The 21428-nt window shown below is 46.2% G+C and overlaps 1 long non-coding RNA gene across 1 annotated transcript in view; it reads left to right on the forward strand.

Annotated features, from left to right (window-relative positions):
* LOC144889542 (uncharacterized) overlaps window positions 1-19933 on the forward strand; it is a 37971-nt gene extending 18038 nt beyond the window's left edge. The window contains exon 2 of the long non-coding RNA XR_013621848.1: window positions 17036-19933. This is a non-coding gene — a long non-coding RNA (uncharacterized LOC144889542). The remainder of the gene's footprint in view (window positions 1-17035) is intronic.
* The last annotated feature ends 1495 nt before the right edge of the window (window positions 19934-21428 follow it).

Genomic DNA, 21428 nt, shown 5'->3' on the forward strand with positions numbered 1-21428 from the left:
AAAGCAAACTGATCTCTCTCATGCACAGATTTATCCCATCTCGCCTTCAGTTGTCTTACCCTTCCTCCCGTCCATGGTACACTGAATCTTGTGGTGAGGCAGTTGCCCTGAAACAACTTGCCTTTGCCTCTTGGAAGGCTAATCCAACTGAAGGCAATCTCAGTTCCTTCCACCAAGCTCGGAACAAGTGTGTGTCTACCCTCAGGAGTGCCAGGAAGCACTATCTCTCCTCACTCAAGAATGAACTCTCAAACCTGTCTCCTTCCTCCAAATCCTGGTGGCATCTGGTCAAATCCGTTTCTGGTGTTTGTTCCCCCTCCATCCCCTCCCTTACCTCAAATGGCCACACAGTTGACATCGCACGTGACAAAGCCGAATGCCTCAACTCTGTGTTTGCCTCAAAATCCTTAGTCCCAAACCCATCTCTCTCTGTTCCCACCTTTCCCAGTCGAACCCAACTGCTCCTGAACTCTGTGTCCTTCTCTCCTGACAAGGTGGAGGAGTTTTTGTCAAACCTCGACTCTGATTCTACAACTGGACCAGACGGCATCAGCCCACGGGTCCTAAATCCTGCTCTGCCGCTCTATCTCACCCTCTCTCTGTTCTTTTCACCCTATCTTTTGCTCAAGGTCATCGGTCATCTGCCAGCATCCTGGAAATCAGCTAACATACCGCTTTACACAAAAAAGGTGCAAAAACAGATCCTTGCAACTACAGACCAATCAGCCTGCTCCCAATTATCAGCAAAGTCATGGAATCCATCAATGCTTCGGATATGAAATCTTTCCTCTTCTCCAATGGCTTGATCTCTGATCATCAATTTGGCTTCAGACCAGGTCACTCTACTCTGGACATGCTGCTTCTGCTGTCTCAACAATGGATGGAGGTCCTCATAGGCTATGAGCCGAGGGGTCGACCATGCTCAATCAGAGGAGGATGGCTAACAGTTATTTTTGGCAAGGCCAAGGTCCCTAGTGCTGAAAAAAATGTGATAGCAGTGTGAAACTCTTAGCCGTATCTGTGTTATCATCACATTTGTCAGATCACCCATTTATCGCTTTTCGGGTCATTTTTCCCGCTTAAGATTTAGGGGTGGGGTTAGTTTTTTGGCTCTCAAATAATATCACGTGTATATATCAGCTAGTGTGGTATATCAGGTAAAAGGTTATTGAATTACCTTTCAAATGATGTATAGAAAGTGCCTGTGTGATCTATAGTAACCTCTTTATAATGATTATTAAAACATAATTATTTCCACCAACTCTCAAAACTTCATCACAAAATCCCCAATAGTCTAGTAGGAAGACTAGGTCCCCCTGCACCCCCCCGGAGATATACTTCTAATCAGTGTTTCTAGATTGGAAAAAATGTGTAGAAAATGACTAGCTATGGCCCCAAGCTGAAATAATGTCCACATACCATTTTATGCAAATTACTGCTGCCATTATCAAAAAAAGACTAGGTCCCCCTGCACCCCCCGGAGATATACTTCTAATCAGTGTTTCTAGATTGGACAAAATGTGTAGAAAATGACTAGCTATGGCCCCAAGCTGATAAAATGTCCCACATACCATTTTTATGCAAATTACTGCTGCCATTATCAAAAAAAGACTAGGTCCCCCTGCACCCCCCGGAGATATACTTCTAATCAGTGTTTATAGATTGGAAAAAATGTGTAGAAAATGACTAGCTATGGCCCCAAGCTGAAAAAATGTCCCACATACCATTTTTATGCAAATTACTGCTGCCATTATCAAAAAAAGACTAGGTCCCCCTGCACCCCCCGGAGATATACTGAAACTGGCAGTGACTGGTGATTGAAATGCGGTGCCTTTTTGTGTTTCAGGTCGAGGTACGTGAACTCCCCACGATCTACAGCAACCAGGAAGAGACTGATACCAGGGTGGTTCTGTACCTCCATCATGCTGCTACCATCGGATACAAGAACGCTGTAGTCAGAACACCGGACACAGACATCCTCCTGATCCTGCTCCACCATGCCCACAACATCAAGCTGACGGTGTACCTGGATACAGGGTCAGGGAAGCATCGCCAACTTGTCAACGTCTCTGAGCTGGCAGAATCCCTGGGAGAGGACTACTGTGCCACTCTCCTGGGGTACTATGTGTTCAGCGGAGAAGACTGCACCAGTGCCTTCAAAGGGAAGGGAAAAGTCGGGCCCTTGAAAAAGCTGGAGAAGAATCCCAGGTTTCACAGGGCATTCGGTGAATTTCACAGGGTATTTAGAAAAATAAAACTTTGTGTTAACGTCTGTGTAGACGGACCTTAATATGAGTCTATTATTTCGTAAAACTGTGATTATTTTGTAAATAAAGCACTAATTAGCATACTAGTATACCATAGACACATGTAATCATGTTATGAATAGTTCTATCATGATCTATGCCCTTCAAAACATGGGTCTAGACACCTTCATTTTTCAATTATCTGCAATATTGGCTGAGATATGTCAAAAATCGTTTTTTTGATAATGGCAGCAGTAATTTGCATAAAAATGGTATGTGGGACATTGTTTCAGCTTGGGGCCATAGCTAGTCATTTTCTACACATTTTTTCCAATCTAGAAACACTGGTTAGAAGTATATCTCCGGGGGGGTGCAGGGGGACCTAGTCTTTTTTTGATAATGGCAGCAGTAATTTGCATAAAAATGGTATGTGGGACATTGTTTCAGCTTGGGGCCATAGCTAGTCATTTTCTACACATTGTTTCCAATCTAGAAACACTGATTAGAAGTATATCTCCGGGGGGTGCAGGGGGACCTAGTCTTCCTACTAGACTACAATTTTAGGAACAAAAATAGGCAAAAATCAAAAGGTATGTAAAAGGTATGTTTCGATTTGAGACACACATACAGTATAATTAGAGTCAATATCCTCACACATATGATCATGATGTGCTATGAAATTCAATGCAATATGTGTAGACATGCTAATACGAATGTTGTCATCAATGTCAATATTTTCATTATATTTTAGGTGATTTGCAACCATGACAGCGGTGCACGACATCTAATGTATTTATCTTTGTAGATTTGTTGGTGCAGAATACATTTTAAAGCAACTATAGCAACTGATGCTAATTTGTAGTAGTGGTGGTGGTGGTGGTCTCATTCGATATTATGTCTTTCCAGGTGAGACGGTGGTGGTGATATTGGTGGTGGTGAAACAGTGTACCGCAGATAGACAATTGAACAAATACTTGCAATGGAGATTGCGATCACTCAGAAAGTTCCCAAGGACGTTTGTATCATTCATAAGCTATCGTTAGATGTCAAACCAGAAGATCTGCTCATAAGCCCTCAAACATTCGATTCGTGGACTACATTGCTGGATGCGGCCAAAATACGGAACCATGCACCCATTCTCGACCTTGCTCAGTCGCTGCCAGAGAAGGAGATTCCCCGAGTATTCTACCACAGGCAGTGCAGGAGCGTGTTCACCATGAAGCGAGATTTGGAAGCACTGAAACGAAAAGCTGAATCCAATTTAACCGACGATGCTGCTGCAACATGTTCAGCGAGCAAGAGACAAGCCAGAAGGGCATCTTCGGAATCACGCATCTATGAACCGGATTGTATATTCTGTGGAAAGACCAAGTGGTGCAAGGGAACGTCATCCCGTGAAAAGTTGAGCAAGGCTGTTGATCTGAGAGCAGATGAAACACTGCGAAACAGCGCCGTGCGTAAATGTGACACGAAAATCATGGCTGCCACAAGTAGAGACATTGTGGCAGCTGAAGCACGATACCATTTCTCTTGCTACAGAAGTTACACGAGACCAAGCACTAAAGATGCACATGACAGAAACACGCCACAAACGAATCTGACTACACTGAAGAAGAAGCATACAATGAGTTGCTAGTATACATCCGGAACCATATAATCCCGAATAAGGAAATTGTTAGGATGACAACGCTGGTAGAGCACCTACAATCGATAATGACATCAAGAGGGTTGCATGGGATAAGAACTGCTACAAGAAAAAACCTCGCACGGAAACTGGAAACTGATCTTGGAAATAGCGTTCACATCTTTCAAGACAACAGTGGAAAACTGATTGTCGTACCTGATAATGTAACACTACAAGATGCTGTCAAAGAAATACAAACACTTAAACAACAACTGAGCATTTGGAAAGGGAAATCATCAAACATGTCCAAAGTCATTGATCAGACATCGACACACATCAGATCGATGATAAGGAAGGATAACAAACCAACTCCATGGCCCTATCATCCAGCCGACGTCGACAATGACTCTTTCGTCGTTCCCGTCTATCTCCAGCGCTTTATGCTTGGCCTCTTGACTGGAGATCCGGAAAACGAGCTTCCATCAAACAGGGTCATCATGCTGATGCAATCTTTCAGCCAGGACATTATCTATGCAGTGAGCTGTGGACAACAAAAGCCTCCGAAACACATGTTGCTCCCATATGCAGTTAAGACTCTCACAGGGAACGTAGAACTAATTCGCACAATGAACCATCTTGGACATGCAATATCCTACACTCAACTATACCAGTCTGTGCTTATTAGCTCAGATGACACCGACGTACTTGTCATTGGCTTGGCATTTCATACCAAGATTCATGCCAAGTTGTTTCAGAAATGTGGCACCAAAGCAAGGGCTAAAATCCTAGACATAGGGAAAATAGGAAAGTCAGTCGGCACAAATGTATGTCAGGCCCTAATTGGAATGCATGCCTATACCGGATGCGACACAGTCAGCACGTTCGCTGGACGAGGAAAACTGACTGCACTAAAACTCATCAGAACCAACAAAGATGTGCAGGATGCATGTACACAGCTGGGAGAGGACTAGGACGTCAGTGAGGAACTGATGGATAAATTGGAGAACTTCACTTGTCTCATGTACGCACCGAAGTCGGGGACAGTGAAGGTGAATGACTTGAGATATCACCTGTTCTGTGCCAAGAGGGGAGAGATCGACAGTCACCAGCTACCTCCGTGCAAAGACTGCTTAACCAAACATGCACAGCGAGCCAACTATCAAGCCGCTATTTGGAAGAGGAGTCTCAAGATGGATCCAGCAGTACCGAGTCCAATCGGGAAAGGATGGCACTGGGATACCCAGGATGGTCGCGTGCAGCTGGCAGTCGACTGGATGCAAGGACAGCCCGCACCACAGGCGGTTCTGGATTTACTGGCATGCACCTTTTCGAAAAGATGCACACTACCCATGTGTGTCTGCATGGCCAGTGGTTTGAAGTGCACAGACATGTGCAAACTCACCACATGTGACAACCAGAGAGTGTATGGTGAGAGTGATGACAGTTCGGCAGAAGACGATGAAGAAGACGACGACGATGACGAGGATAACTTCTGAATTGTAGAACTGTATGGAGAAAGATCATGTACATATGTGAAACAAATATGGTGTACGCTGAATTGATAACTCGTGTACTTTATGGTATGATGTCTATAAATATATGTTGCTTAAATAGAAAGTACATTGTTTTCCTTTGGTTTACTTTATGTATAGCTGGTAATATAAGAGAACCATACAACACTACAAGACTAAAAACGTTTGCATGAATATGATGTAAATTATCTCGCCAAGTTAGGGTACATCAGGATACATACATATACATGGAGTAGGTTAATCATCACATGCATCATACGTCTGTGGTATATTCAAGAACACCACATACAGTTTGGTCATAATGCCTTCATATTTTTAGAATTAGACATTTCTGACACCAATTTCAGTACTTTTTGGCCTATATATGGCTGACATCCCAATATTATATATACTATTTTTAGACCAATAATGATATACAAACTATATACATGCTGTCGGTCAAAAATCGTAAAATGTAAATCAATATATTGTAACGACTGTGGAAACGTTACAATGTGAACGTTACAAAAGTACGGTAACACCCTGTTAATGTAAATAATGGTCGCAGTCGGCGTCCTAGTTAATGGCATGAAACTTACACGCAGGTCACGATATATCTTTTAAATAGTGTATTTCCTTATTCCATGTAGGCTAAATATGTGTTTTCCCACTAGATTGACTTTGCATTGTATCAAACAAAATAAGCGTAGGCCCTTGCAATTTCCCCAAAACCTCCCTTCCAATTGCCTTCCGCATTTTGGGCGGTTTTCTTCAAACCACCATTGGCCACGAGGTAGGGTTGGGGAAGAAAGGCGTGTCTCCACCTCGTCATAAGAGGGAAGGAGTGAACCAGCTCTAACAGCCAATCAACACCGCGGTGAGCGACCCGGTAGGCGTGCCCTGGGAGCCGGCGGCTTGATTTCGCCCGAGGTGATAAAAGCGACTGTAAGGGACTGCTTTACCAGATGAGCTGCGAGATGACTTGGAGAGGCCTTGGGAGATGAGCAAAGAGACTGCACCAAGAGGCGGTGAGATGTGAAACGCTCCAAGCCAAAGAGGAGAGGTACTCGGCAAGGAAACCAGCTTTGGAGAGACGCGCTGAAAGGAGGGAGACGGCCCCACCCCAAGAAAAGGAGCAGGTGTGCCGAACCAGCGCGTGACGTCTACCGCAGTGGAGACACGACGGAGGGTTTCCCGCCAAAACCGCGAGGAATTGCGAACTGCGGCCTCCCGACCTTGCCTCCCTCTCAAGCAATCCATCTCAAGCCTTACCTGCCTGCAATATCCCCTGTGTAAGTGTGAACGTCCTGTCCTACTCGTGTCTTGGGGCTAAGTAAAAATGAATAGTGTAAGTTAACGATTCGCTGTGTTACTGCTTCTTCCATCCATTGCTTGTGTGTGTATAATAAAATCTGTTCTTCCTCCGTATTCTTCTTCTTTTTCATTCTCTTTCGGTCGCTTTAGAGATTTCCCGATTGAATATCTGTGGGGCGATCTGGTCAACGTCGGGTGGAATCGGGTTTTAATCGGGGAGTAACTGTTCGGACGCGGTTAAATACACCACCGCTCGGTCAATATAACATCTAAAACCCGCGTCTGTAACATTTGGTGTCGAGGAGTTGGATTCGGACCTGGGACTAAATTTGTTAGGCCCAAATTTTGGAACACCAATTGTACCATTAGGGTAACAATTGGTGTTGGGAAGTAGAATTCGATCCGGAGCGCGTTTCACGCGCTCGAAATTATAACGGCGAAATTTGATTTTGTTTTACGAAAATATAAAACCCGAATTTTGAGATCGCGCCATGGACAATCAAGGTGATCGGATGTCGGTGGGAGAGATAGACAGGGTGGAATCGACCCAGGACCTTGGGGAAATGTATGTGGAGGATAGGGAGGAGGAGAAAAATAGCAATGTGGTTGCGGAAGTATCAGACGCGCAAAGTGGCGTCCTCACGCACGTGGGTGAAGCGGCACCAAATTTTGCCGCGACCGTAGCAGCGCCGCAGGTGGATTCGAACCTTTTTATGTTGCAAATGGGGGCCCTTATGGAGAGGCTAGAAGCAAAAATGGGGGTAATGGGAAACCAAATGGGGGTAATGAGGGACGAAGCGAGGGGTACCAATGGGAAGTTAGACAATAATTTTGAGGAGTTAGACAAGAAATTTGGGAAGTTAGACAATAATTTTGAGGGGTTAGACAACGGGATAAAAGAGGTAAAGAATGGGTTAACGGGGGTGGAAAACAGAATGGCTGCCCAGGAGAATCAGTTAGAGGGGGTGAAAAATGGGTTAATGGGGTTAGAAAATAGGATGGAGGACAAATTGCGGGAAATAGGGGAACAATCTGCCAGGGAAATCAAACAAATGGGAGAGCAGATAGAGGAGGTGAAAATCGGGGTAGAAACCAAACTGGATGCTCAGAGGGATGAATTGGGACAGATGAGGGTGGCATCTACAAAAGAGATGGAGGAAATACGACGAGGGGTAAGTGAGGAGGTTTCGGGGCTACGCGAGGAGGTAAAGCGAGGGGAGAAGCGTATGGAGAAAGAGGTGAGAAATAATACGGCTAAGTTACAAGGGGGAATAGAAGATCTGACGGAGGAGGTGGAACAGCTGACAGAGGGACAAACGAAATTAGTGGAGCAGGTTCAAAGGAACACTGCAGTACTCGGAGGGTTAAAGGCGACACAAAAAGAAATTAAAAACGAATTAATAGCGACACAGAGGCAATGTCAGATGGTACGGGAGGAACTGACAATGAGGGTGGACGAGGTGACAGAGATAATGGAGACAAAGGACCGGCAGGTGAGGATGCACATAGAGACGGTCACGGTAGCCCTAGAGGACGAACTTGAGGAGATGCACCGAGAAATAAAAGAGGTTAAACAAAAACTAGAGGAAGTGGAAGAAGAGGTGAGTGAAATTAAGAAGGGACGGACAGAAACTAAGAGAGAAATCCAGGAGGAGGTAATGGAATATGTACAAGGTCTGTGTTCAAATCATGATGAGGTGCTCACTAACCAAATAAAAAGTTTGCAGGTGGCAGAGGAGGTGCGACGACGAAGTGCGGAGGTGAGTGGCAATGTATATGATGTGAGGAAAGCTTCAGTCGGCTTGGGGATTGGTTTGGATCCGGGTGTTCGTGAAAGGCCGTTGGTGAAGTGTGTGACAGGTCAGGTGTGCGAAAAAAGAGGTGTGCGAGAATGTCCGACCATGGGGTGTGTGAGGAAAAAGTGCACGCCGAGGAGTGAGTGTGCCGTCAAGAGTGAGTTGGTCGAAGCGCGTGTGCGAGGGGTACATGGAAGCGCGGTGTGGTGAGTGTTACGGAGGAAGTAACGAGAGAGTGTACACCTGTGGTGAGTGTTACAGAGGATGTAACGAGAGAGTGTACACCTGTGGTGAGTGTTACAGAGGATGTAACGAGAGAGTGTACACCTGTGGTGAGTGTTACAGAGGATGTAACGGGAGGGTGTGCGCGAGAAAGGTGTGTAACGGACGGGTGCATGAGGAAAGAGTGTGCTGTCGAGAGTAAGGGTGAGTGCGCGGTCAAGAATGGAGGTGAGAGTAGTGAGAGTGAAACGGAGCGTGAGTTGGTTATGACAGGTGAGCGAGGATGTACACCTGGAATGGAAGGATGCACACCTGGAATGGTAGAGCGTGTGTGGGAAGGCACATTTGAGTTGGTGGTGAGGCACGTGGTTGGGTGTGCGAATGAGAGCACACCTGTGATTGTCACGGAGGAAGTGACCGAGGAGGGGGCGCGAAGAGGTGTGTTGGTGAGGTGTGCGACCAACGAATGTGTGCCAAAGTGTTCGGTGGTCGGGTGTGTGACCAAGTCGGCGAGCGGAATGAGTGTACCGAAGTGTGTAAGGAAAGGTACGAGGAGAATGGGAACAGCTGCATGTATGAGCAAGAAAGGGGTAGCGTATGCATGTAAGCGTCCAGGTGAAGCGTCGACGGTAACCAGGCTAGAGGTTAGAACGACTTATAGCCGAATCAGGCCCTCGGTGCGCGTCGGGCAGCTTCGCGTGCCGCGAGGATCAGCGGGGATCCGAACCACGGCGGTTTCGAAAGAACCGCCGTACGCGATCCACGCTGTGCCTCGCTTGGAACGGCCGCGGCCGGGCTCCACTAGGCGGAGCGGGCAGCTGGATAGGAAGGGTCGTTATGGCGACCACGTTTTGTTGAGACGTGCCGGCAGGTCGAGATCGGGACATTGGATGGCTCCACGCCGAGGTGGTGCGTGGGATCTCGGCCCGGGTAAGCCCCCGCCCCTGCCCCGAATGCGGGACGCATCCAGCCGCAGGCACAAAAGAAGCCGCGTTCATTGCTCGGCTGTACGAAGCCGGGCTGTAGACGTGAATTGGCGCACCGAGAGGATGTAATAAGTAGACGGGTGATGATAGTGGTTTGGCCCCGAAATTAGAAAAAGGCGAAATTTGATGATTGGTACGATGATTGGCAGAATTTTTGATTGGTTGGGTTTAGGTGTGCCAAATTGATAGTGAGAGACCCCCGATGTGGTGGGATGGCAAATCCACCATCCCTCACAGAGTGGGGCAAAGGAGCTATAGTTTATGGGGTGGCTATGACAACCGAGCCAGGGAGGGCTTGGATAATTGTAGGGATCTAGCGAAGATGACATTAGGTAACGTTAAGTTTAGTTAGTGACTGATACCTGTAGTGGGGACGCAGGTAGATTAGTGTGGATTATAATGACGTGGGAGCGCAATAGTTTAAAGGGACGACTGGGAAGCGCAAGTTTCAGAGGGGAGTAGTTAGCTGAGATGATGCCGTGTGTGTGAGGATTGAACAGGTGAGAATGGAACAGGTGTGATTGCACAGGTGTGCAACTGAACAGGTGTGTGGAGCAGTGTATGAGGGAGTAGTGGTGATTGCGTGTTGTGTTGACAAAATGGTCCAGGAAGAAAGGAGGGTGCAGGTGGCACCAGGTGTGAGGGCACAGGTGTGCAACAACAGGTGTATGTGGCTGTGTGGAATAAATGGTAGTGTGGAATATCTGGAGTATTGGAATGGATGGTCGTGGAGTGAGAATGGTGGAAATTGTGGAGTGGAGTGGATGGTGCGAAGGTGTGAATGGGGGAAGAGTGGACCCCCATCACGGATACCCGGGGTGGGTAGTGTAAGTGTTAGGTAGAGGGTACAGGTAAATTGTGGTTGGATATTGGCATCTGTGGTGCGGGTGGCAGAATGGTATTTGGATGGGTGCATTAGTGTTGTGGAAATGGCTGGGCGTGTAGCCTGTTAGTGTGTGTAGTTGGTTTGGGCACTCCACCACTGTAAGGATGTCGGCCAGGTGAGGCCGCAGGTGGGCTCTGGGAGCCGGTAGTAGTTGTGGATGGGGCCCGAGGATCCGGAGGACGGACCCGGGTAGCCCAGTGCCAGAGGGCACCATGGGGTGACAGAGCCAGGAGAGGGGCTGTCCCCAGTGAGTTAGGTTAGGGTGAGGAGCTAGGTAAGCTCGGGTGGCAACTACAGTGGTGGAGGTGTGCAGGTGGGTAGACCTGTTGGGAGAGCTAGACGTCGCAGCCCAGAAATTGTGCGAGCGCACCGGGAGATGAATCGGGGGAGTGAGACCCCAAATTGAGAAGCACCACAGTTTGGTCAATGGGAATTGGTTATTAGAACCCATAGTGTAAGTTGGCCAATGGATTGGCAGGGAAAGACCCCGGGTAGTGTAACGTGTGTTAAAGCCATTTAGAGGATAGTTAGGATGAAGGATCTCCTCGAACCATCTGCATCCACTCACCTGAGGTGACAGGTACTCCACACCATGCCATGTTTTGATTATTTTTTATGATGCAAATGTTTGGATTGTGAGACGCATCATGACGTGGGTGTGACATTGTGCGTAATCCCATCTCTCCCTCCTTATGAGGATTGATGATGAATTGGTGATGGCAAATTTTGAAGTAAAGGGATTGTGGAGACGAATTTGGTATAGGGGAAATATGGGGAAGACGTGACAGTAGTGACGAATTTGTAAACGGGTAGATTTTTGTACATATGGGGTAAGGGTAGGGTAGGTGACAGGGGGGTGACGTACGGTAGGGACGAGCTTTCTCACTTCGCCCTCCGTACGCATTTCGCCTTGCATTGCCTTATTGACGTGTACCCTTGTGACCTTACCCCTCGCTCAATTGTCTTTCTTTTGTCTCCCACATGACCTGTGCGCCATTGGGTGCCGAGGGGAGCGTGCGTGAGGTCGCCATTGTGCGCCCGAGATTCCCAGAACCAGCATGCATTGCGTTGATGTACCACTTTATGGACCGCTGTTCTGCGGCCAAGTACCACTTGATGGACCCCAGGTTCTGGGGCAGGGCACCTCTGTTGGAGACCGGCCATAGTGGCCAGGGAATCTTGCTTGCGGACCTCGGTAAGGTGGCACCTATGCCAAACAGGTGGACCACCCTTAGTTGGCCCCTGAGGCCCTAAATAAAAATGGACACAAGTTGTGCTTTTTATTATTTCCAACGAGGCCGCATGAAGCCAGAAGACGTCGGGAAGAACATCGGCCCAGCAGAGAAAGAGAAGACCACCACCAGTTGTTTTGTTGTGTTTATTATGAACCATGGTGACTGTGCACCGGATGGTGCTTTTGGGTGCTTTGTGGTGTTTGGTGCTTTTGGGTGCTTTGGTGGTATTGGTACTGGTGCATCGATGCAATGCGTGCTGTCTCCTCCCTCCCAACAGGAATTTCTTTCTCTTGTTCCCTAAAAAGAAAAAGAAAAAAACACAGGTCCTGGGTTGCGTTGTAAATAAGAAATCACGTCATTGTAAATAATGCTCCCCACCGTAAATGTATAGTTTGAGAATAATTCCGTAATTCGGTTAGCTGTGGGCTTGAGTCTGTTAGACAGGATGCAATGCAATAGGGGGACATACTTATTTGTGTTTTAAGATTGTCACACTCAGGGTCAGGTTAATTGTAGAGGGAATTACACCTACGTGTCACACTAAGTTAAAGTTTAATAGGCCCGAGTCCGGGCCTGAAGAAAGGAGGGTGCCGTGTAACGAATGTGGAAACGTTACAATGTGAACGTTACAAAAGTACGGTAACACCCTGTTAATGTAAATAATGGTCGCAGTCGGCGTCCTAGTTAATGGCATGAAACTTACACGCAGGTCACGATATATCTTTTAAATAGTGTATTTCCTTATTCCATGTAGGCTAAATATGTGTTTTCCCACTAGATTGACTTTGCATTGTATCAAACAAAATAAGCGTAGGCCCTTGCAATTTCCCCAAAACCTCCCTTCCAATTGCCTTCCGCATTTTGGGCGGTTTTCTTCAAACCACCATTGGCCACGAGGTAGGGTTGGGGAAGAAAGGCGTGTCTCCACCTCGTCATAAGAGGGAAGGAGTGAACCAGCTCTAACAGCCAATCAACACCGCGGTGAGCGACCCGGTAGGCGTGCCCTGGGAGCCGGCGGCTTGATTTCGCCCGAGGTGATAAAAGCGACTGTAAGGGACTGCTTTACCAGATGAGCTGCGAGATGACTTGGAGAGGCCTTGGGAGATGAGCAAAGAGACTGCACCAAGAGGCGGTGAGATGCGAAACGCTCCAAGCCAAAGAGGAGAGGTACTCGGCAAGGAAACCAGCTTTGGAGAGACGCGCTGAAAGGAGGGAGACGGCCTCACCCCAAGAAAAGGAGCAGGTGTGCCGAACCAGCGCGTGACGTCTACCGCAGTGGAGACACGACGGAGGGTTTCCCGCCAAAACCGCGAGGAATTGCGAACTGCGGCCTCCCGACCTTGCCTCCCTCTCAAGCAATCCATCTCAAGCCTTACCTGCCTGCAATATCCCCTGTGTAAGTGTGAACGTCCTGTCCTACTCGTGTCTTGGGGCTAAGTAAAAATGAATAGTGTAAGTTAACGATTCGCTGTGTTACTGCTTCTTCCATCCATTGCTTGTGTGTGTATAATAAAATCTGTTCTTCCTCCGTATTCTTCTTCTTTTTCATTCTCTTTCGGTCGCTTTAGAGATTTCCCGATTGAATATCTGTGGGGCGATCTGGTCAACGTCGGGTGGAATCGGGTTTTAATCGGGGAGTAACTGTTCGGACGCGGTTAAATACACCACCGCTCGGTCAATATAACATCTAAAACCCGCGTCTGTAACAATATCATAAGAGCGGAAAGATATACATTTATGGATTTTAGGTCATGGTTACAGCAACTACTGTATATTGGATTTTCTCATCTTTATCAAGGTGTATGAGATTTAAGGCCCAAATTTGACTTTAATCATACTGTGTGTTGCTCAAATTCAAATATTCATTTAATATCCGCCAAACTGAATTTTTGCCTAATTTTGTTTTCATTGGGGATTTTGTGATAAATTTTTGAGGGTTGGCGGAAATAATTATGTTTTAATGATCATAAAGAGGTTACTATATATCACACAGGCACTTTCTATACATCATGTGAAAGATAATTCAATTACCTTTCACCTGGTATACAACACTAACTGATACATATAGGAGATATTATTTGAAAGCCCCAAAACGAACCCTACCCCCTAAATCTTAGGCGGAAAAATTACCGAAAGCGTTATTGGGGTGGTCTGACAAATGTGATGATAACACAGATACGGCTAAGAGTTTCACACTGCTATCACATTTTTTTCAGCACTAGGGTCCCTGGCCTTGCCAAAAATAACTGTTAGCCATCCTCCCTCTGATTGAGCATAATGTCGAAAATTTGAGGGTCTGGCTCATAGCCTATATATATATACATAATAGTCATGGTTGTTATGTCGTTGTTATATGGTTGTTATGTGGGGGGGGGGGGGGGGGTGGTTGTTATGTCGTTACATTTATTCCACCATAATCAATTTTGAGGGTCCAGGTGTGATCTAACCGAACCCTCATTCCATCATCATAATTAATCTCGGGTTTTGTAATCATGGTTAGAGCGTTCTCTCTAAACCCGAGGGGATCCACGGTTCGAATCCCGTACAAGTCATATCAGAGATTTTAAAATGGTGCGTGCTGCTTCCTTGCTTGACGCTCAGCATATAAAGGGATAGAGTACAGACAAATAACCATAGGTTAGCAAACATTGCGCAGATTTGATGGGTCTAATGGGCTCCCCCTGCATTGAAGCTCCTTCTAAGGGAACTCATATTTATTATGATTTTATTATTAAATACAATTATAGTAATTATATTGAAAGATTAAACACATCGGAATGTTTTCAACACTTGGACTATTCAAAGGTCTTTTCAATAACACTTTAAATACCCCAAGTAAATATGGCAATACTTACAAGTTATTAGACTTTTTGTTTTCCTGCACAAGTGCGAGGCTCATTGAAGAACAAGTTAAATGTACATTGAGGTTGTGGGGGAAATGTTCGGGCGCACAACGAGCAAGGGAATAAAACGAACAGGTAAGGAAAGAGAGAAAGTTAAGGAAACATTGAAATCAGCAAGTAATTGGGTTTCGTTAGGTGGGGTTATTGCCTTGTTGGGGGACATGAAGACCTTATGGTTGGGTCAGGATCGGGATGACAGGTGGAGGCGCACTACTTGCTTGAAGCACTGCAGGGAGGTGTGGGACAGAATAGCTTCTGGAAGGTGCTTCCCAAGATGGGGTAAGTGAGAATAAAAGAGTTGAGGTTGTACAGTCAGCCTGGACATTGGAAGTTTAACCAGGAGGGGGTGACTGGGAGAGAACATGAATCCTGGAGTGGGGGGTTACCAGAAGAGAACATGAATCCTGGAGTGGGGGGTTACCAGAAGAGAACATGAATCCTGGAGTGGAGGGCTTACCAGAAGAGAACATGAATCCTGGAGTGGGGGGTTACTGGGAGAGAACATGAATCCTGCAGTGGGTGGTTACTGGAAGAGACCATGAATCCTGCAGTGGGTGGTTACTGGAAGAGAACATGAATCCTGGAGTGGGGGGTTACTGGAAGAGAACATGAATCCTGGAGTTGGGGGTTACTGGGAGAGAACATGAATCCTGGAGTGGGGGTTTACTGGGAGAGAACATGAATCCTGGAGTGGGGGGTTACTGGGAGAGAACATGAATCCTGGAGTGGGGGTTTACTGGGAGAGAACATGAATCCTGGAGTGGGGGGTTACTGGGAGAGAACATGAATCCTGCAGTGGGGGGTTACTGGGAGAGAACATGAATCCTGGAGTGGGGGGTTACCAGAAGAGAACATGAATCCTGGAGTGGAGGGCTTACCAGAAGAGAGCATGAATCCTGGAGTGGGGGGTTACTGGGAGAGAACATTATTCCTGGAGTGGGGAGTTGCTGGAAGAGAAAATGAATCCTGGAGTGGGGGGTTACTGGGAGAGAACCTGAATCCTGGAGTGGGGGTTGACTGGGAGAAAAATGAATCCTGGAGTTGGGGGTTACTGGGAGAGAACATGAATCCTGGAGTGGGGGTTTACTGGGAGAAAACATGAATCCTGGAGTGGGGGTTTACTGGGAGAAAACATGAATCCTGGAGTGGGGGTTTACTCGGAGAAAACATGAATCCTGGAGTGGGGGGTTACTGGGAGAAAACATGAATCCTGGAGTTGGGGGTTACTTGGAGAGAACATGAATCCTGGAGTGGGGGTTACTGGGAGAAAACATGAATCCTGGAGTGGGGGTTTACTGGGAGAGAACCTGAATCCTGGAGCTGGATTGGGGGGTTTACTGGGAGAAAACATGAATCCTGGAGTTGGGGGTTACTGGGAGAGAACATGAATCCTGGAGTGGGGGGTTACTTGGAGAGAACATGAATCCTGGAGTGGGGGGTTAATGGGAGAAAACATGAATCCTGGAGTTGGGGGTCACTGGGAGAGAAGCTGAATCCTGGAGTGGGGGGTTACTGGGAGAGAACCTGAATCCTGGAGTGGGTGGTTACTGGGCGAAAACTTGAATCCTGGAGTGGGGGGTTACTGGGAGAAAACATGAATCCTGGAGAGGGGGGTTACTGGGAGAAAACCTGAATCCTGGAGTGGGGGGGTTACTGGGAGAAAACATGAATCCTGGAGTGGGGGGTTACTGGGAGAGAACCTGATTCCTGGAGTGGGCGGTTACTGGGAGAAAACATGAATCCTGGAGTGGGGGGTTACTGGGAGAGAAAACATGAATCCTGGAGTGGGGGGTTACTGGGAGAAAACATGAATCCTGGAGTGGGGGGTTACTGGGAGAAAACATGAATCCTGGAGTTCCTCCCGGACCTGAGGACACTGAGCACGGAAAACACCGCTTCCAGCCGGTTGCTAATCAACAGCAAGTGCCAATTCGTCTACCAGGTTCCTCCGTCCAATTACCGTTTACCTGTGGGTCATGGGGGTTTACAACCAGGTCTCACGCCCTCGATATGCACTGGCCTTATCTTCTAAATCTTAATTAGATGTATCCAAGCGAAAACTGCCAGTGCACATCGGACATAGACTGGAGCCAATTAGTTGGGGAATAAAAGCTTCCATGCTAAAACTATTTGTGGACTGTGCTCGATCAATGGAAGAAAGGACAAGCACAGACAGGTTGGAAGAGAAGTTCAACAACAAGGAGTATATTTACAATGCAGTGCCGAGGGATTTGGAAAGCATTGTCAGGTGTACAAATCAGGGAATCATTTATCAAAATAATTCATGTGTGAATACAATGTGTCTATTGCAGGAGGACAACAATGAACACTACAACAGTGGTGCGGACACCGTGTACTGTCATTTTGTGGAAGTTCTCTCTGGATGAAGGAAGGATAATTTTGATGTGGATTTTTACTTCCTTTGCGTTCCTTTCACTCCTCCTCAACGCAGGTATTATAACATCCTGTGCATCCCGCAGGTTCCACAAACCCATGCTGCTCTACATCAGCATTTCATCACTAGCCGATGCGTGCTGGGGAATCGTTGGGATATCCTGTGTCCTTAGCAACACGATAGCACATCGCATAGAGATTACGTTCATCGAATGTCTGTGGCAAATGTTTTGTTTGGAGTTTGCGCTTGTTCATCAGTTCCTCAGCACCTGGATCATGTACGTCGACCGACATTGTGCGGTGTTTTGGCCGTACACATATGTCGCTCTGATGGCAAGTAGGCAGAGTGCCCTGAAGCTCGTCTTTCTGGTGGAGATCCTCGGGATCTTCCTCAGCATCAGTTGCCCTCTGGTCACATTGTACCTCGAGTTTTGTAACGACTCTGTGATCGTGCATGACAGTGCGTGCCTGTCCTCAACTGTTGCTCGCTCCTCTTGTGAGAACACCAACTTCGGATCCATTTTCGTTGCTGTTATTTTGTCTTTTGTGTTCGGTTTCACCGGATTTACCACATTGTACTCCACTTGCTGCATCATCTGAAAATGCCGCAATTCGAGCAAGGAGTCGAATGTCAAAGCTCTGCACACTTGCCTTACACAGCTCATGGTGACATCAGTGCAATTTGTAACTTGTACTCTCATCTTGGGAATGAAAAATATACTAAAACATCCGGCGGACGGATTGTTCCTGGACCTTTTCGCCATTGTCACACCAGCAACTTTAAATCCCTTGATATTTGGATTTCGGACTCAGGAAATCCGTGTGGTGTTCGTGAAATTATTTCAACCAATGTGGATTAAATACTCCACCATGATCAAATGTCCATTGTCATGGAATTATTTCTTTAAAAAAAGTGCGCTGTTTTGAAATGTCAAAATCTGTTGACGAGCTGAAAAATATAGATTTGAGGGATTATTAGTTTTAGAGAACACATGTTGTTGTTCTCCTCCTCTTCCATTTGTAAGGGCGGTGAGGTCCGATGGAACCAAGCGTCTGCCCTGCCTAGACCACGATACTCCTCCACTCTCCTCTGTCCTCAGCCAACTATCTCCACTCTCCAACCACCTCCACCTTTCTGAAATCCCTCTTCACACTATCCTCCCATCTCAACCGTGGACTACCTCTTTTCCTTCTACCTTGCTCCCTCAACCTATCCACTCTCTTTTCTATTCTGTCTTCCCTCATCCACACCAAATGTGCAGCCCATCTCAGCCGGCATTTCACCAATCTCCCCATCAAGCTCATCTGCCCACCAATTTTCTCCCCCAGTTCCTCCATTCTCCTTCTAGCCACCCTCTTCACTCCCGCAATCCTCCTGACCGAGTTTTGCTCGTAAACCTGCATCCTCTGATGTTATGTCTGTCAATGCTGCTGTCTCCAGACCATACAGGTAGGCTGGCATGACACACGATATCAGAGCCATTCCTTTCAATCACCTTGAAATCTTTGTGTCTGCCATTACACCTTCAACCCTCCTCCCCACATCTGCACACACATGAATCCTCCTCCACACCTCTGCCTCTGAATCACCATCCCTTGTCACTCTTCTACCCAGACACTCAAACCTATTTCCTTGTCTGCTATCCTTCCTCTCTAACCTGAAATTCATTTATTTTCTCTGCTGTCCAACCCACATCTCCTCCATCTTCTCCATGCTCATTTTCAACAGCCCGTTTCTCAAATGCCTCATTTCACTCCCCCAGTACTTCCTGCATCTCCCTCCTTCTCTCCGCAACAAAACAGCCAGATCGTCTGCATACAACATCCATCCCATACTACCCCTCATGTTTACCTTCCTGCTTACCAGCTCCATCACCATGATAAACAGGAGTGGGCTGAGAGTGCTTCCCTACCCGACATATCAAGGTTAAAGGGTTGAAATCGCAATGATGCTGGAGTTGCTTGACATGATTTCGGCCAAGTCAGAATGTTTGCGATGTTTGATGAGTTTACATAATGTGTACCTATATTTATATTCTATATGTACGTTGTTGACGATATTTTCAGTGAGAGCGATAAACAATTATCCCACTCTTGGTCAATGGCTTTAACACCAACACAAATGTTTTATTTCGGAACCGAAGCATCGAAAAGCTACATATATCGGCTCGATGACAGAAGACGCCATTTGCATTTTTGCCGGACTTTTCCGAACCTGGTTCGGAACCGATTGACATGATATTTATAAGAGATTCTTCAAACTGTTTTTGAAGGGAAGAAGAGGTTAAAGTGCAACCTCCTCTTGGTGTATAACTGCAACAAGAGATATAGACCCCCTTGTGCATTATGATTGTGTGAAAATTTATTTGACATGCCGAGAAAGAAAAGAAAACACGTGATTATTCATTAATTTAAGCTGCAATAAAAAAACAAGCTTTAGATTATCAAAAATTTTTTAAAAAATTGGACAAAAATCTCAGTTTCTTTTTTTGACTTTTTATTTAAGGCTAAATCCTTTCCAAATTTCATTTGTACATCCGTGAGATTTCTTGAGGGATCAGAGAATGTCGAGCTGCTCTGGATAGGCAGCCATGTCATGGTATATAATGTGCAGTTTGAGTCTGTCCAGATAAATAACCAGCACGTATGTGAGTAGCTTCTGGAGACAGGGTTTTGGAAATGTTTGTGATTAATTGTTCGTGCACAAAGTGAAGGGAAGAGCTGGTCACCATTTGCATTGCTTTGTTCAGTGCCATGTCGGTGTTTTCAAGCGTCGCTGAGTGTTTCCTATCTCCAATAAATTCTTCATCGTTCGACATCGTTCATTGAAATGTTTGCTTTTTTTGTGTAAACCACTGGTGCTGCTTCGTATGCAGTCTTTGGCTGCTGGTTGCATCATTCCTCCAGTACTCATTTTTCTGACCTCAGAAGGATGACAGGCAGGCTGAATCAACCCACCTATTGTTAATTCAACGGCATGACAGGGTCTCAAACTCAAGACCCTAGGTTCTTAAGCCAACCACTTTAACCATTGAGGTTGAGCCATTAGGCCATTTTTCACCAGACCTGTAAAAAAAACTTTTAGTACCAATGACAGGATGGGGAACAGGAAAGTGTTGATATTAAGCAACTGCTGGTATTTGCAGTGTTAGGCCATTGCACGTCGGGGTATAAGTCCCGCAAATACAGTTTTTGTGCAACAAAGATGGGGATTAGTTGAAATTAGTTTTGTTCGATAATCGTAATGGGATTATAATCGTGCTTTACATTTGTTATCTTACTATAATTCACCAAATGTCAGTCCGTCCAGCACAAAGTTCGAAGGTACCGCAAAAAACGGCTGAACCGACCGCAACGATATTTTCGGTGGGTAATCCTGGGGACCCCTGGAGTAAAATAGGATATATGGTTTTTCCAATTTTCCAAGTTTTCCAATTTTCCCAAACACGAGGGAATAATATTTACCGATATAAACAGTGATGTGGCTTTTGTTGAAATTATACGTACCCAGTAGAGAGTAGATCGACTCCTGATGAACTCTTCCTATATAAACGTGTGGAAACACGGCAGCGTGTGCAAAGCGACTGAGAAACAGGCTTCCATGTTACAGATTCGGCACGCACTCTTCACACATAAAGGGGCAACTGAGAAAGACGTGTAGCAGCCGCTTCCGTTTTGCAGAATTCAAGTTTTTTTCAAAATGGGCACCATGTACTGTTTAGATTTTCATGATTTGCGTGTGATATGATTCAACGGATGTTTATATGAATCGTTTAAAATAAAAAAGCCTTCAATTTCTGATATTTTGCCTTTTCATTTGGGCCTCCCAATTGAAGCCCCGCCCATAGGGCGGGTACCGTTGCGAGTAACGATAATGGAAATTACTGATGCTGCACATGCGTGGTAAGTAAATCGAACCTTGAACCCGGATATCGACGGTGTATTGACTGCTTTTCGTGTGTTTAGTTTCTCTCAAAAGATATACCCGTATGACATGCAGCACTATAAAATAAAGCAGGTGATATAATATGGAATGTATATTCTCCAATATGTAATTTAAATGGTATATCATTAAGCAATAAACGTCAAAAACAACCAACTACTCAAGGCGCCAAAAGAGCTTCCGGTGGTGTTGAATTTGGTAATCTGTTTGACTCCGCTTTGTCTGTGCGCGAAGTTGAGCACTCAAGGCAACATCATGTGGAAGATCAAGAAATAGAGCGTCCTCGGTGTGCAGAGTTTTGGCGCTGAGGACAAGGACAAGCAAATTATCTCGTTCTTCACTCTTCTCACCGTTTTCGTTGGACCGAA

This window comes from Myxine glutinosa, chromosome 1, assembly GCF_964187855.1.
Source record: "Myxine glutinosa chromosome 1, kmMyxGlut1.1, whole genome shotgun sequence".
Lineage (NCBI taxonomy): Eukaryota > Metazoa > Chordata > Myxini > Myxiniformes > Myxinidae > Myxine > Myxine glutinosa.